General features: G+C 31.0%; 1 protein-coding gene across 1 annotated transcript in view; it reads left to right on the plus strand.

Moving 5' to 3' along the window:
* Nucleotides 1–1,596: 1,596 nt before the first annotated feature.
* Nucleotides 1,597–16,764, plus strand: part of dpp (decapentaplegic morphogen) — a 29,236-nt gene continuing 14,068 nt past the window's right edge. The window contains exons 1-2 of the mRNA XM_085960310.1: nt 1,597–1,790; nt 2,054–2,369. The gene's annotated coding sequence lies outside the window, so the exon portion shown is untranslated. The remainder of the gene's footprint in view (nt 1,791–2,053; nt 2,370–16,764) is intronic.

A 16,764-nucleotide genomic window follows, 5' to 3' on the forward strand; every position in this document is an offset into this window, starting at 1 on the left:
GTGAAAATTGGTAAACGACAAAATGCTCTGCGCGGTGTAGTTCGTATTTTTCCCCGTCAGATTCGCCACTAACGTTCTACTGCGTATGCGTATACGTCATGTAAGTTGCAACTATTACGTGAAAATTCAGAAGCCGTTTAATTTTTTTGATCCATGCATGCAATTTTGCAACTTGCACGATAATAAGTGATTACACGTAAATTTTATTGTTATGTCCGCGATGATACGTACTGTCAGCAGTAAATCCATGCACGTGTAATCGGGCTGTAATTTTGTTCATAACTATTAATTTGAAGCAGTGATTGAGCGCGTTCCGGCTTGGCAAAAAGCTCCTGATTCACCTCATTACTGCGTATTGAAGATGCATAGTTTCAGTCTGTAACAACCTCACAAACCTACATTCTATTTTGGGAAGAAGTCCTTTTCATTTCACTACATAATTTAAGACTTTTTATGTATATTTTAAACCTAGTCCATCGAATCCAATAAAAATAATTTATAAAATTAATTATATTTACAAGAATGGCAAGCTTTAAATAAAGTCGGGTTTTTTTAAATAACCTAAGATCAAATAATATTACATAATTTTGGTTATGGTAATAACCACATACGTATTGTAATTAATGTGCGCGATGGCTGAGTGGCAACATATCAGCTTGGTATGTCGAGGGTTTCGGCTTCGATTCCCGGGTCTGGCAAAATTCACATATTGATTTTCAATGTGTGTTTGAATCCAGATCATAGATAACATACGTATCCAGATCATGGACATAATAGGTTGAGCAAGTGGCGAATATTCATTTTCGTTAAAAAAAAATGATGTAACGAAACCTCTTCGCGAGGCGGCCAAGATCCACACCGGAATCTAGAGCCAATTAAAAAATACATAATTCTTTCAAATTTTTTTTCAGAATTTTTCTAACAGAATTATCAAATCAGATGACAAAAATTGATGTGAAAAAAAGCGATAAACGGAGATTTTATTTCAACGATATTTGCATATTAATTATAAACACTTTTTTTAACGCGTGGAAATGATTTCGCTTAGATTACCGTATTGTCGCTTACCTTCGTAAAACCTCATACAAAAAATGATTAATAATTTCTATCGCTTTACCTAGTTTTTATGCAAAAATGTGTTATTGGAGAATCACCAGTAAAAAGTGTGATTTTATTGAATTTTCAAAAAGGTGTATTAAGATTAATTTTACAATATTATGGCTAGGTTTATTAATACTTATTAATTCACTTGATGTTTCTTATAATTAATATAATATATAAGTTAGATCTGTAGAGGTTATATTTTGATGTATTAATGTGAAGGTTTTTACGTCATTTTGAAACCGGCTTCGATCAAATAAATCTGCCATCTGACCGCCTAGTCAGATCGGAACAGCATCTCCCTCTCTGTTAGGAAATCAGGTGAAAAAATATAACAATAAACCGGTGAATAATAATATTAAAGAACCCACACCCCCCGAAGAATTGGAGGCTGCACCCGCCGCGCCATTGGACGCGAAACAGGGAATGGGTGAAAACGGGTCTGGATGCTTAGTGCCGAGTCGAGCCGTTCATTGCGCGCGCCGGCTGCGCAGTATCACGTAGCTCGTGCAACTATCGTGTTCGTTCTTCCATTCATACCGCTTTATTGAAAATTCAAATTCGAATTTGTTCTTAGTCAACGAGTTTTTTTTTAATCATCTTTTAATGTTGTTCAATGCATTAATTGTGTGTCCTCTAATGTTTAATTGATACAAAATATAATTTAATTGACAGAAGAAAATTTTCTGGTGAGCATTGAATTCGTACCTAATTAATTATATTAGAAACATCAATTAATATTTTTTTTTCATTACTAATATAAGGTTATTATAAAATAAAATGTGTAAAGTATTTTTAATTATTTTATTTATAAGTATTAAAAATAGTTTACACGAATAATAATTATTATTAAATATATTTTAAAAATTGTGTATAAATTAATAAACAAAGAATTTCCACATGTCAAAAAATATAAGTATCTAATATTGTTATTTTGTATTTTTTGTTTCAGAACATCGTGAAATAATATTGCGTCAAAGAAAACAGAAGAAATCGGCGCTGTGTGCTAAATAAAAAAATGTTTTTAACAATAAATCAGTGCGTGTGAATCATACAAAGAAATTTAAAAAAAAAGTGTACTTGTGTGGTGAAACTAATTATTGATAAAAATCCCTGTGTCTACATATGATTGATATATTATCAAATTGTATCGATGGTGTTTATGAAGACCGTTTAAAAATTGAAGTTTTTTCGTGAAATGTTGTCAATTTTATTTGTGCGACGGCAATTACGGACTTTCCTAACGGATGACGACACTTTTACTCAAGGTTTGTGAACAATGTTATTATTTATATCGAAATAAGTAAACTTCACGACACATGTATTGTATTTTCAACATACTTATTTACACTAATTGTACTCAAAGATGTTGGAGAAAATTGTTACTAAGATTAATAACTTTTCGCAATGAGAAGTATGATTACTGATTAATTTACTCATAATGCAGGAGATGAATATTCTCTTGGTTAAGCAACTTCCATAAGTAGTTGCTAAATGTTTGACGTGTTGGGAATCTGTTAGATTGCACCTACTACAAGTTGGTCGTCAACCGTCTATGGAAGGCGGTGTCAAAAGAAGAGGAAGAAGACTGATGGTTAAGATTGTTGATGTATTTGTAGCAAAATTCACATTTGGGCTCTGACAATTCTAGGCCCACATTTAAATAAAATCACCTTGTTTGAATGTATTGTACAATGAAACTGTATGACGTAAATAACAGTACGCCATTTTGTTTCTTTATTTAAAAATTAAAAAAATGCTGTCAATGGAGAGAATATAATTTTTCTAGTTATCAATTTAATGCTACTAAAAACTTTCTGCAATCGCACTCAAAAGTTCATATGTTTCCCTTTGCGTAGGTAGGTATCTAGTCTTTGTCTAGAATAAAGTAAACCACACATGACAGCTGATGTGTTTTGAATCAAATCATAATAATTTACACTTGTAGTCTTTATCAAATGTCTCTTATCACTACCACAATAACTTAATAAACAGTTGCTGCCGGCAACTACAAATAGGAAATTAATAATACAACACTTAAAAACACAATAATACAGATATATATAGGTATTATATGTGTAAGTAAACAACACGACTTAAGTAGGTAAGTACATACATATTATATAAAAAAATATTTAACAAAATTGCATAAATAAGTGCAATTTAGTATTTTTTCAAAGACTAGAATATAACTTACCCAATGCTTTTTTACAGTATTCACATAATTTGATTATGTAAACTTTAAAACTTAAAACTTTGTCGAAGAGCATCCAGCGGCGATTTTCTTTGACGCAAAAGACGTAACCAATTCGTTAGAAGATTTAAAAGAGGCCTGTTAACAATTAAAACCAGCCATGCAATTTTTAAATTATGCCAAAAAATATTCGTAGGTACTGATTAAATATTACCCAAAGCATAACAAAATTCCTGCAACTGGCCTCAAAAGAGCGTATAACGTATCTACCTACTCAAACAGATACATTGTTGTACGCTAAAAATAATATTAATATGTAACATCACTGTAATGTTCAATTAAAATTTGATAGAATTGTTGGTAGCTAGAATTTATTTACTTTTTTGTCGCGAGGGGTTCAAATTCAATCAGTGCCTCGAGCCTCCAAGTTGTTAAACCACCCACTCGGAGTACCTACTTGGGTCGTGGTACGTCAGACATTAGATATATTATTTATTAATCGAAAATTGTTGTCATTTGAACACTTCAAATATGTTTTTGTAATAATAATGAAATGTGTTGAAAAAACTTTGTTTCTACGAAAATACTGTGGAATATAAAATTAAAGTGAACCTGAAAAGTGGTTACTAAGACTAATGATTAAATTAGGTGATAGTCATTTTGCATTTTAGATTATTTTATAGCAGTCTTAAATTCACTGTGTTTATTTATTTTAAATAATTTATACATGTTTGTGATAAATGTTCTATATTAGTGCATTTTATTTTCTTTTAATTTATTATATATAGCAATAAAATATACCTACTTATATAATTTTGTACTATCTAATTGTAAAACATTTAATGATTACAAATTTAAAAAAAAAAGAATTAGCTCTGATTTCGGTGTATTAAAAGAATATCATTAAATGTGATGATGCCATAATAAAAAAACGATAATTATGTATAAATAATTAAATCATGTTTCTGAGGTTAAGTAGTAAAATAATATTTTTAATACGTTCTTAATTTAAAAAATAGGTTAATAGTTTTTTGTTTACTGTCTATGAAGCCAGTTACAAAAAAAAATATTTTACCACGAAAATCGCGCAATAGAAAACTTAGTTAATAGTGGTTAGCACCCACTGATATAATATTATATAATGTGTACATAATGCAGTTTTATTTGCACGTAGATCAGCAATTTGCGACCTAGGGCAATAATTCAACGAATAGCTGGCATCTATGTAGGTGCCGACCGAATATTTTTTTTAGCCAACAAGAGGATAATGTCAATATTCTATAAAATATTTTATTAATTATATAGAGGAGGTATCGGATTTTTGTGTGGTCATCCGGTATTGTAAATGTCAATTGCTATAAGCAACAAGAGAACGAGTTTTTTTTTACAATAGATGGCGATAAAACAAGTTCATTAAAAACGTATGTGTTTATATTAGTGGTGAAAATTTTATTGTAATTTTAGAATAATATTTTCTACGCATTAAGTTCGGTCTTTTGAGTGAGAATATTTTTTTAAGTTTTATAGTTAAGCCCCACTCCGACTCCTTTCCAGACCCCCTACCTACCCATTACTATACGCGTAAAACTTCAACGTGCACCAATGCAATATTTCATTTCCATTATCTTGAAAATTAGATCAGACACTCATATTTTTTGTATTTATATCTAGAAATTGTCCATGACGAATCTATTATTAAAGGAAGTTTCAAATTAATAAAAAATAAAATAAGAACATTGTATAGATACCCATGTTTGGAGAACCGGACCGCCCTCAAAATAGAATTAGTATGCATTTTCACCACAATGATAATATAATATTATGTATATTAAAGTCTTTGAATATACAGAAAGTAATGGGCGTGATATAAAAACGTTGCAAATTTTAGTTTTTATATTATTTGGCGTATTTCATAGCGTAAGTATAGCCAATAAGTCAATTCGTATTTTTTATCAACCCATTTATGAATGTTCTGTGATCTAATACTTTCTAACAGATTAAGAGATTTTACATAAATCAAGCATTTTCAATTTAAAAATTTAAAATCAATGTTTGATGTTGATTGAAGGTCTCCAATGAGCTTTGAACAATGTCACAAAATATGGATAATCATTTGAAAAATCATTACAATTAATTATAATTTTACTCTTTTCTTTCAACCATGTCCGATCCTAATAGGATCATATGGGCCTCCACAGAGTGGAGGTTTGTATTGACAGATTTTATTTTTACGAGAAATGGGTGTCCGCCACTTGCTCAACCTATTAAGTCCATACTCTGACTCCCATACACAAATTGAAAAACAATGTGTTGTTGTATACTTGTCAGACCCAAGATTCGAACCTGAGACCCACGACGCAATTGGCCAACGCTTAAGCCGCGTGGCCATCGTGGGTGTATTTTACTCACTACTACACTACTCACTTCTAGGATATCTCAAAAGCGTAAAATAAGCCTACTGGTGATAGACGTACATGCTGTTTGCTCATTTAAATACTATATGAAAATCATAAAAATACGTATACCTACTTGTGAAAAACTATACGTTTGCTCATTTATTATGACCTTAAAGTTGATCACCCCTGCACCGCGTAACAATGGTTTGGGTGTGTCAGTTAATTGCTAGGAATATTTTAAAAGCATTTATACAAGTTTGCACTAGACTGTGCTTCATGATAAACATAATAATTATGAACGTCGTAGTTATTAAGGAAGGAAGAAGGCATTAGATTAATATTTTTCAACAGATATTGTTTACTAGGTATATTTTGAAATATACCTGTTAACAATAGCCGCAAAACAGGTAAATTCAGCAAGGTGTTCTATTATTATTATTATCAACGTGCAAAAAACCTACCTGCACTGTCAAACTTAGAAAAAATAATAAACGTAAACTCAGCTGCTAGTAATATTTTTGTTATTGATGATTCTAAAATAAATATTTTATACTAATTGAGTAGACTGAAATGTGCAATACCAATAACTTAACAATTCTAAAAATCGGTTTATTAAAATAAAACGATGATCTTCTGTGAGGTTAGTCTAAAAAATATTAATAAATCAAAAGAAAATTTTACAGCTAATTCAAGAATGAATGGAAATACCATGGCGTCCATGGCTTCATAATTTATTCAGTAAATCTTCCTGTTACCCAGTTTCACCCTAAAAATTGATAAATAAATTATACACTTTGGCCGCCCATTCTTCCCAATATGCCAAAATATATAAATCTATTGGTATATTAGACGATTTTCGATTTACGAATATTAGATAGCCGTTGAAGTATATTCGTAGTATTTATAACAGATTCATTATAATATATTGCTGCAAATGACGCATATATTCGACCCAGGCATAGATAGCTTGTGATTTTTGACTTTTCTCGGGATTAAAATAAATAATTAAAAAGTGTTATTAAAATCCAACAAATATATTTATTGAGTTCTCTAAGTTCAATGGAAATTATTTTTTAATGTTTTACGGGAGGGAAATAGGAAATAATTAGTTATAAATGATCATTTCCAATTTTTCCAATTTCTTCCAGGTATTGTGATCGGCTTGAAGCCCTAACTGTCGGAGATGTCACATAAAATAAAGTTTCTTTTTCGATTTACATTATTTTTGCAGCTCTCACTGATTGAATTTTCAATGCACACGTGTGATAGAGATTTCTCGTCAATCTCGTTAAAAAATTTTGAATTTGTAAAAAAAAATCTATGGACAGGAGAATCACGTTTTTTATAACTTCTAATGAGATTTTGCAATCACAACCTAAACTCATAGAACTCTTATCTGCTACCTATAAGACAAAAAGCAGCGTTGCAGTCTCCATTCATCTCTACATCAATATGGAGAAATATAACTAATTTTTATGAAGCTTCGGAAAAACATAGTTCAGCAGACTCGGTCAACGAATAATATTATGAAGTAGCAACAAAACACGTGCCTCAGAACCACGTATAAATAATTTATTAGCAGTAAATACTGTTTATACATAATATATATATATATATATATATTGATTTCCAACAATATGCGATTTAATGTAAGTCATTGAGTTGTATGAAATTATTAATTATTACTAAATTTAATCTTACGTTAGATTTGGACCCAAACCAAACTCGATATTACATATTTTTTCGCATAACCTAGTGACGTCCATGAAGGAAGAAGTGACGTCAAAGTTTTGACCTTTTCTTCCGACCATGTCCGATCCTAATAAGATCATAATATGGACCTCCACAGGGTGGAGGTTTGTATTAACAGATTTAGTTTTTACGAGAAATGGATGTCAGCCACTTGCTCAACTCATTGGATCCATACTCTGACTCATACACAAATTGAAAAACAATATGTGCACTTGCCAGACCCAGGATTCGAACCTGGGACCCTCGACGCTATAGGCTGACGATTAAGCCGCGCGGCCATCGTGACCTTTTACATTACATTATTTATTATAACTACATTAAAATATAATTAATGTGATTGACATGGTTTTATAACAAGATGAGAATTATTATTAGAGTACCGCTCTTAGGCAGACTTAGAATGCCGTGCCCTAGGGGCGGCATATTATATGAAAGTATGGTGAAGCAGGCAAGTATGGTGAAAAAGTATGGTGAGGCAGGCTGGTAATCAATTTGCGGCAAAATTTCCACGTTAACATTATATTATATGGGTACGTTATAATGACCAAAGTAAATCCTCCGTGATGCCATTCATTTTTTTATCGCGTCGCTATTTCTCGTAAGTTGACGGCTATTGTTGGCCTGCTTCATTCAGTTGTATGAGAAAGCCCATTCTTTACCCCTCTTTTTATTTAATACCTCTATGGCCGTGCCCTTTCATTTTTAGTCTCAAGTTGTATACAAATTCGTTAGGTACCTACAAACCTATCTTTTGATTACGCATTTTTTTCCTATCTTAGACAGACAAATCGCAAAAATTGACATACAGGTGTCATCAAATACTGGGGATTTAAGTATTTCCACTAAACCAACTTTCAAACAGCGATGGTTTTAAGTAAATAAAAGTCTAAAGCGCTGACAAGTTTAGAGGCCCTCTTATGTGTTTTTTTTTTAATTGTGATGTCGGTACTTTATAAGGAAGCGACTGCATCGTCTGCCTTATGAAAACCCGCTATTGATACCAACAGTTGTAATGATCGCATCCATTCCTTCATTTGTCGCCATTTATAATTGTGTTACCCCTAAGCAATGCATAGCCTGCCTACCCCCACGGGACCGTCACTGATTTTAATTTATTATATTATTTTGTATATGGCGCCACATTAATTCAGCCAATATTATAGATTATACGTGTAGAGGTGTTCCCAATACTCTGTTATCTATTCAATCGAATACGTTTAAAACTAGCGATCATTTCGCAAAGCAGCAATATTAGATATTTGACCACATTATAATTAATTTGATAGTCAGGATTCACATAAATTCAATGAAACCGTGCTAATAAGCATGGTTAAGAGGATAACCAAAATTTTATCTGGAAATAAAATCAATAATACCTTCCTAGAATTACTTTAAATTCCGTAAAACACAGATCAAAGATAGCTGATATTAAAATATTAATATTTTTAACTATCGTGTGAATTAATTATTATCAATATTTATATTCTAATGACAGATAATAATCAATTTATGCATCTCCGCCATCTTATAGTTCTATCATTTCTAAATTTACCGTATTTGTCATACCGATACACATAATTATGTAGAATACAACCACTCATGGAAATTCGTAAACTGTATCTCGTTAATATTATATTAAGTATTTAAAATGTATTTTTTACGATACCACTCGACCCCACTCTGTCTTTGAGTATTGTTCTAAGTTATATTGGTACCCATATTAATACAAATATTAGGTAGTAATTCGTAAATCTTGTATTTCTCGTAATAATTAAGTAACTTGGTATGTGATTCTTTTAAATATTAAATGTTATATTATAATAAATATGAATACCTAAAGACTGCGCAAAACAGCTACCGCATTACCTCTTCAGATTTCTATGCATATTTGCCATCCCGGGTACTCAACTGAGTAGCACTCGCCTTTTATTTTATCTGTCCAAACCTTCAAAGTGGAGGACCTCAAATGGTCCAAGTGGGGAATTTTTGTTTTAGCCTTTTAGCTTGTGCGGAGAGCTGCTGACTGGCTGATATGATATTATGATGGGCAATACATTGCCATACCAAACCACGCATCTTCTATCAATAATTCTCCCAGGTATCATTATAATAGGTACCATCGACTACTCTGCGTGACTTTGTCATTGGATTATGTTAATTGTTTACCTAATTATAAGGTACACACGGTGTTTTATTATAACGTAGCTAAGTCGTCATAACAAACATTTTCGCTAATACAATATGAAGTTTTTTTAAATTTGTAGCAGTGTTTTGTTTAGAAAATTATAATAGTTTTCATAGAAATCGACGCTGGTAACGTGCTTCCAGGAAAAATATTTACATTTAGATTTCTGCAAAATTTATAATCAGTTTATAAGTGCTGCGCCCGCTTCCCGGAAAGTACTTCCATTTCTACCTCCTTCCCCGTCACCCCACCATCTTCCTTCAACTCAACACTTTACTTCAGTCTCTGTTATAAATTTAAGCCAATTTCTCTATAATACACTAGTCGAATAGCAATATTTATTTTTTAAATAGCCAATGGTCTTTTACCTGTATTTTATGACTGTTAGCCCACTTCAAAATAATAAAAATTTGAAGGCATATTGACCACTGCTGCATTTACCTTTATTTACCAACCTTACGGTAATTAACCATTTTACTACATAGTAGAGATAATATTAGAATCCTCACAGTTTTTTTTTATAAATAATTGTGAATTAACTATTTTTTATTCAACGAATAATTCACAAGATTTAAGAATGTAACATTCTAATTATTGAACACACTTATATAATTTTGAAAGCACTTCTGAGGAAACATATTATAACCAATAGATTTTTTTTGAATCGAACTTGCATCTCTCAGGTATCGCACCCATACACGTAGACAACTATGCTAAAGACGTCATACTTAATTGCGACAAATTTTAACTAACAGCTTTTAATACTCTCTGAAGCGCTCTCCAAATTTAGTTACTATTGGCGATCGGCTTTTGTATTTTAAATCAAATCTTTTTTTAAATTTCAAATTAAAAATTTAAAAAAATCTTGGAGTGACCCGTAACGGCGGTTAGTAATTAAAGTAATACCTACTTTGATTTAAAATACAGGTATAGTTGTTAGTCATTCGCTTAAGGGCGGACGTGCTCAGCGTGGGTCAAAATGGAGCTTTTATTCTTTTTTCAAAGCATGATCCTGGACATTCCTTAAATGTTGTAGATAATCTATTTCTATAATTTTGAAGCCTTATTATGCTTTATATTTATTTTAAACATTTGATGACTGCATAAAGTATTTTTATTACATAAAATAGTATTCTTTTAAAACTCTCGCTCTAATGTTTTAGAATATAGTCATATTTCAGTACATAAATGTGCAGTGGTGTTAAGATTTTTTACATTTATTAATTTTTAAACGCATTTATAAAACCATCAGTATAATTTATGTCGACATTAATATAGTGAAATATTTACGATAAAAAATTATATTGATAATCTCTGTGATCCCAAATTTGACAAGCATTAGGCATTTTATTATTCAAAAAATGGGCAAGATTTACACATTTAAAGATACTGATTATAAGCTATGTCTTTGACCACCGTTTTAAAAACCGTTTTTCGGTTAGGTATATGTTCAAACACGCGGGTTAACATGATCTTACTCCCTACTTCATTTATCGTTTGTCAATATTTATGGCTACGGCCGTATGTTGTAGCTTAGCCACTGGGAAATGCCAATAGAAATGGCGTATTTCAAAAAATACTACCTTATTCTTAGGTCAATAATTATATTGATAATCTCTGTGATCCCAAATTTGACAAGAATTAGGCATTTTATTATTCAAAAAATGGGCAAAATTAACACATTTGAATATAATTCTAAAGATACTGATTATAAGCTATGTCTTTGATGATTCAAATTCATTCTGACCTACGCTGAGCATGTCCCCCCTTTTACATTTAACCAATGATCATGAAAAGTCTTTCTTATACAAGAAGACTATAGTGTACCTCGTTAGCAGATTTTTCCATTTTTCCATTTTTTTATTGATATAGAAGGTCTTTTGTTCCCATTGCATGTAGTTATGTAGTCCATTTTTGATCCAGGATGTCTATTAATATAAGCATGTGTTATTTACAGTCATCAATCGATGAAAAAAATATTTGGTCCTCACTCAGCAATACCAAGGTCTTTTGGTGGCATTAGCGCACTGGTTTCAGAGTTCACGGCACACATATCGCACTATCCTTGAACATGTTCAATATATCAACAAATTATTTTCTAAACTAAATTGTCGAGATGCTCATTTCTTCATATAGTCGAGTTCTGATTCTGATTCTTGTTCTGATTTTGAATGACAGAATCACACTTGGCCGAAACTATGCATGCAACATCTCAAGAAACAAGTCCCAATATATCAATGCAATATGCATACACTTTCAAATCATTCATTATTTTCCTTCATGTTGAGTTAAATAGGGAATACTATAATGAAAGCATATCACTCAATTTGCACAGTGGTCGTGATGAGTTGCTTGCGATAATATTTACATGTAGGTAAACTGTTAATTAAACTATAAATTATTTGCTACATATTTATTCTACTTGGGGTTTTCTACTCATTTCGTCTTAGCGGTCGAGTGATCATTTGTATAGTGCATGGTAGCCTGGCCATATTCTAATAATATTTACAAAATATTAATAATACAGAACAATTAGAAGAAGTATACTTTACTAAGATAAAACTGACAACACGATTGCACAATAAAGCATAAATTTCTGTAGGTACCGTACGCCACTGGTATTGTACATAATTGTAATTTTGGGACACACGTGATTACACCTCAACACAATTATTTACATACATCTAATTCATAATACCCACTACCAAATAGTTATGGAAAAATACAAGAGTATGCGATTTTAACATAAGAAATTATATTAGTTACATATCTCCGTACCAATTTGTATTTATCAAGAGATATATAAAGCTTATTTTACATTGATTTTGGATTAAAATGTTGCTGTTGTACATAATGGCAAAATAGTATTTTAGCAAATACGACGTTTAAGACTTAAGATGCAGTATATTTTATTTATTTTTACAGAACTGTTCAAGATTTTTTTTAAATTACCAAGTGCAGTCAATAAATCATTGGTCCGCCATGTTTTTTTTACAAGTAAGATACATTTTGATTATTATTCAGACCATCATGGAATGATTCGAAACACACTATTGAAATTACATGTGTGTCGTTTCGTCAAAAAGAACAGAAATCTTAAAAAGATATGTATATATCATTATACTGAATGTAAATCAATCAAAGCATAAAAATCTAGCAGCACATAACTAACTATTACTGCATTTATTTATATATATATATATATATTTGAACACGTAATAATAGTTTATCGCATAAGCAAAATAAATGCAAGAGGGATCTGAATCTGTTAGGCACAATGTTTTTGAAGTAATTAAAAATAATATTTTCTGACTAATATCAATGTTATGTAAGTATATAATAATTATCTACGGAAGTGAAATGTTGAATGATTATGTTTTATTGTTTATGATTTAACTGTTTGCATTAATTAATGTCTCGTTTACTGCGGGAATTTCCCTACTATACATTTTGATATCGCGCAGATTAGTAAAAGCATTTTTTTTTAATTTAGGAAGCAGTCAGCCTTGTCTTAGCTGTAAAAACGATTTAAACGGGTTATAAAACATAACCTACCGTATTTTTATAGTGTATCACTTTGCAAATGCGTAACTAGGCTACGGTCAATAACTCAATACCATCCTCTCATCACTGTGCGAGCTTTGATTTTTTTAGCAACTATAAAGCTTACAGGTTATTCAGCTTCTTTTTTTGATATTTGAACATGTTCAAGAAATTAAACTCAATAATTCCTCACATAAACACTCTATAACATTTATAGGTTTTACAACGCTAAGAGCGCACAATTTATTTCATAGTGCACTAATTCCTATGTACGTACGTATAATATAAATAATATTAAAATCCACACATTTAGTTTGTAGCCGAAAACTATTGTGTTTAAGTTTAAGAAATAGCTATCAACTAAAAACACAAATTTTGTGGAATCTAACAATACACTGTTTTATAATATTGAAAGTCTACTCAGAAAATATTATTAAAAAACCGGACGTTCCTATATATTTTATCATAATATATATTTAGGTATACAAATCGTTCAAATGTATAAGAAAATTTTCCATCAAAAACATTTCGATTCTGTTAAATTATGTCCTAGATATATATAGATTGAACGTATGGGCAGACTCACGAGCTTATACACTTTATTTTTTTTATCTAATAGCTACGAAATTAATTAAAATAATAATCATTACATATAACATTACGAAACAACATTAAATTGGTTTATTTATCAACTTTTTCACTACGAATAACATTCAAATTTGGAATGTCTCTTTTGGAATATTGAATAATTATTGAATAAATTGCACGAATATCTTTTTTACCACGTTTTTCTTAGCTCATATTTTTGTTTGTCCGGTGGTTGTTTATCCAGTGCAAATCTTGCAATCCATTTTTAACTAACTTACCGACAAGCTAGACATTTGAAACTTTCAGAATATATCAGAACACGATGCCAATGCATTCTTTTAATACTTTTGGCCATATTTAAGTAGAATTGAATTCATTTTCAGTTAATTCTGTTTTGTATGAAAAGTTATTTCGGAAGAAATCCGTAATCCAATCCACTATTATTGGTTGCTAAGGCGGTGGTCCTAGCAATTAAATTATTAATATATACGTGCGTTACTATGGAAATCAAAATGACATTTCAGTATTCTATATTTGTTTGTTTGTTGCAAAATAGGAAAAAAAATGATTTGTTGATAATTGCCATATTTGTCCTAAATTATTAATAAATAGAATTTTCAAGTTTATGTGATTCAACAGAAAATTTATTCTTTTTATTTTGTAATTATTTCTTATAATCAACTCCTACAACAATCCAGTGATACATGGAGAAAACAATGTTTTTTTTAATGGTGAAAATACAATAAAATTAATTTTGTCGTTGGCGCCCTCCGACAAAGTCAATTTGTCGATTACCACAAATGGAAAAAATAAACGGGATTTCAATAAGGGAATGCTGTCTTTGACAGTATATTGCGATTATGTATCATATTATACTTTGGCAGTCGTTTTCTGACCGTTGTTTGTGTTTGCCAACGGTGTAGAGTAAAATGCACATACGCAATCATCTCAAGCCAACCAACTTCAACCCTGATTTTGACAAGAAAATGGTGTTGGCTGAACAGCTTCGTCAAAAAGCAAAACGACCGAATCTGGGCAAGCAAAAATCCCCAAGAGATCAACGAGTATCAGTTTTATTCTGAAAAATTGACTGTTTGACATGGAGTTTGAATCTGGCGGTATCATTGGCCCGTATTTCTTCCTGGTGCTGCACTAACCGGTAATAGTGAGCGAAATTGTTTGATGATCTGAGATTTCTGAATGTTCTTTAGCTTCAATTGGAAGGTATGGATCTGACAAACATGACGTCACAAGTCATGTGTAAATCTCGTGAGACTTTGGATTTACTGAAGGAGCGTTCAAAGATCACTGGTCCTAAATTAAAACCAATGTATTATGATGAATATTTACGAGACATACATAATGACAATTAACATTATTTTAGTTAAAACTCAATTATCAGAATATAATATATTATGTAGTGCTCGTTGATATCTAACTTGTTCGTTGATAAATTTAAGTTAAATAGTGTTTACGAGTACTAACAATTATTAATAATCATTACGTCATACCTGTTTATAAAGAGCGGAAGGATTTAGCGCCAGGAGATGACAGGTCTTTTGAAGTCTTCGCCCCGTTCCAAGAAACTTACAAATAATACCACACAGGTAAAACCGGGGCGGCAAAAATAATTTTCATTCTGCGTTTTTTCTTTCTCTCGCTGGCGCCATCGATTTCTTTTCGGGGCATTAATCTTTGAATCGCAAACAGTTTACAACAATGCGTCAAGTGGAGGCCATAAAACTTAAGTGAGCGCCTGTTTTAGGTCATAAACCTAATACTATTCAAAATCCTAGTTAAATAACTTTTAAGTCGACAGGTATTTTTACCTGGAATTTATCGAGATGAGGCGAATGCAGCCAAATTATGAATGGCAGCCGGAAAAACAAGGTCTTAAATAATATTAAATAGACACGCTTTTACTGTTTGCACATCCGCTTCTTTATATTATACGAAAAAACATTTTGAGTAAATTGATTTTATAGCCCTCGGTTCATCAATTTCTACTAACTGTGTCTCCCACTTTCGATGTAAACACAGATTTTTTTGTTTTGTATTTTAAACACTTCTATTAGTCGTTTGATTGTAAATTATATTCAATATAGTATTTATATACAAAATAGTACATATTATTTATTACAGCACTCGAAATGAAAAAAATATATAAACCGGAGTGCTCGATAATTTTCCGGAATCGTTTCGTATTAAATTTTAGAAACAGATATTTAATGTGAATTATTTTAATTATTTTCTTAATACTTCATGAACGAAACGTTGCGATAGTCTCGAAAGTTTCGTGAACCGGAGTGCGCTCCGGTCCGCTCCGGGCCATTTATGTCCTGACATAAGTTACATTTCAGGTATTAAAATGTAAATAGCTATTATCGTGGTATCGCTTAAAAATTAATGGAGATCATAATATGACTAGCAGTCATAATACCGATCAATAATTCGATATAACTAAAAAAGATTCCATGTTAGAAGAATCCATGTTTTTACATTAAATGCAAAATACATTCAAATAAGGTTTTTATTAAATTAAATCTTATTAATGATAAAAGTAATCATAGAAGATGATGTTGTAATTATTTAAGAACGCTCTTAAATGCACGAATATTTAATGACGTTTAAATTATAAGTACTTAAGTATATCTTAAGATTTCAAAAATATTTATTTTTCTATTTAATATATCTACTTCATTACTTCATATGTCGCGAGATACCGCTAGTTTAACTACTGTAGCACAATATTTTGTCTTTATATGCGAATATCAGTTGGTATTATTGTATACGGTTACTATCGGGTACACTGTACAGTGTTTAAATCGCGTCTGTTCTATGGCATTGAGTCATTCGGCGCCCCAACCATTATATTTCTTATTTACTACCCAAGACACTGTCTTTTTACGAACATAGACTATTTTTTTTAAATGAGAGATATCGATGAAAACGAATCTTCTGTAAATGTATGATAAACATAAAACTATTCATTAAAAGAGTTTACT

This window comes from Rhyacophila brunnea, unplaced genomic scaffold (genome assembly GCF_057557595.1).
Source record: "Rhyacophila brunnea isolate RB1 unplaced genomic scaffold, BYU_Rbru_1.0 scaffold_11, whole genome shotgun sequence".
Taxonomy (NCBI): Eukaryota; Metazoa; Arthropoda; class Insecta; order Trichoptera; family Rhyacophilidae; genus Rhyacophila; species Rhyacophila brunnea.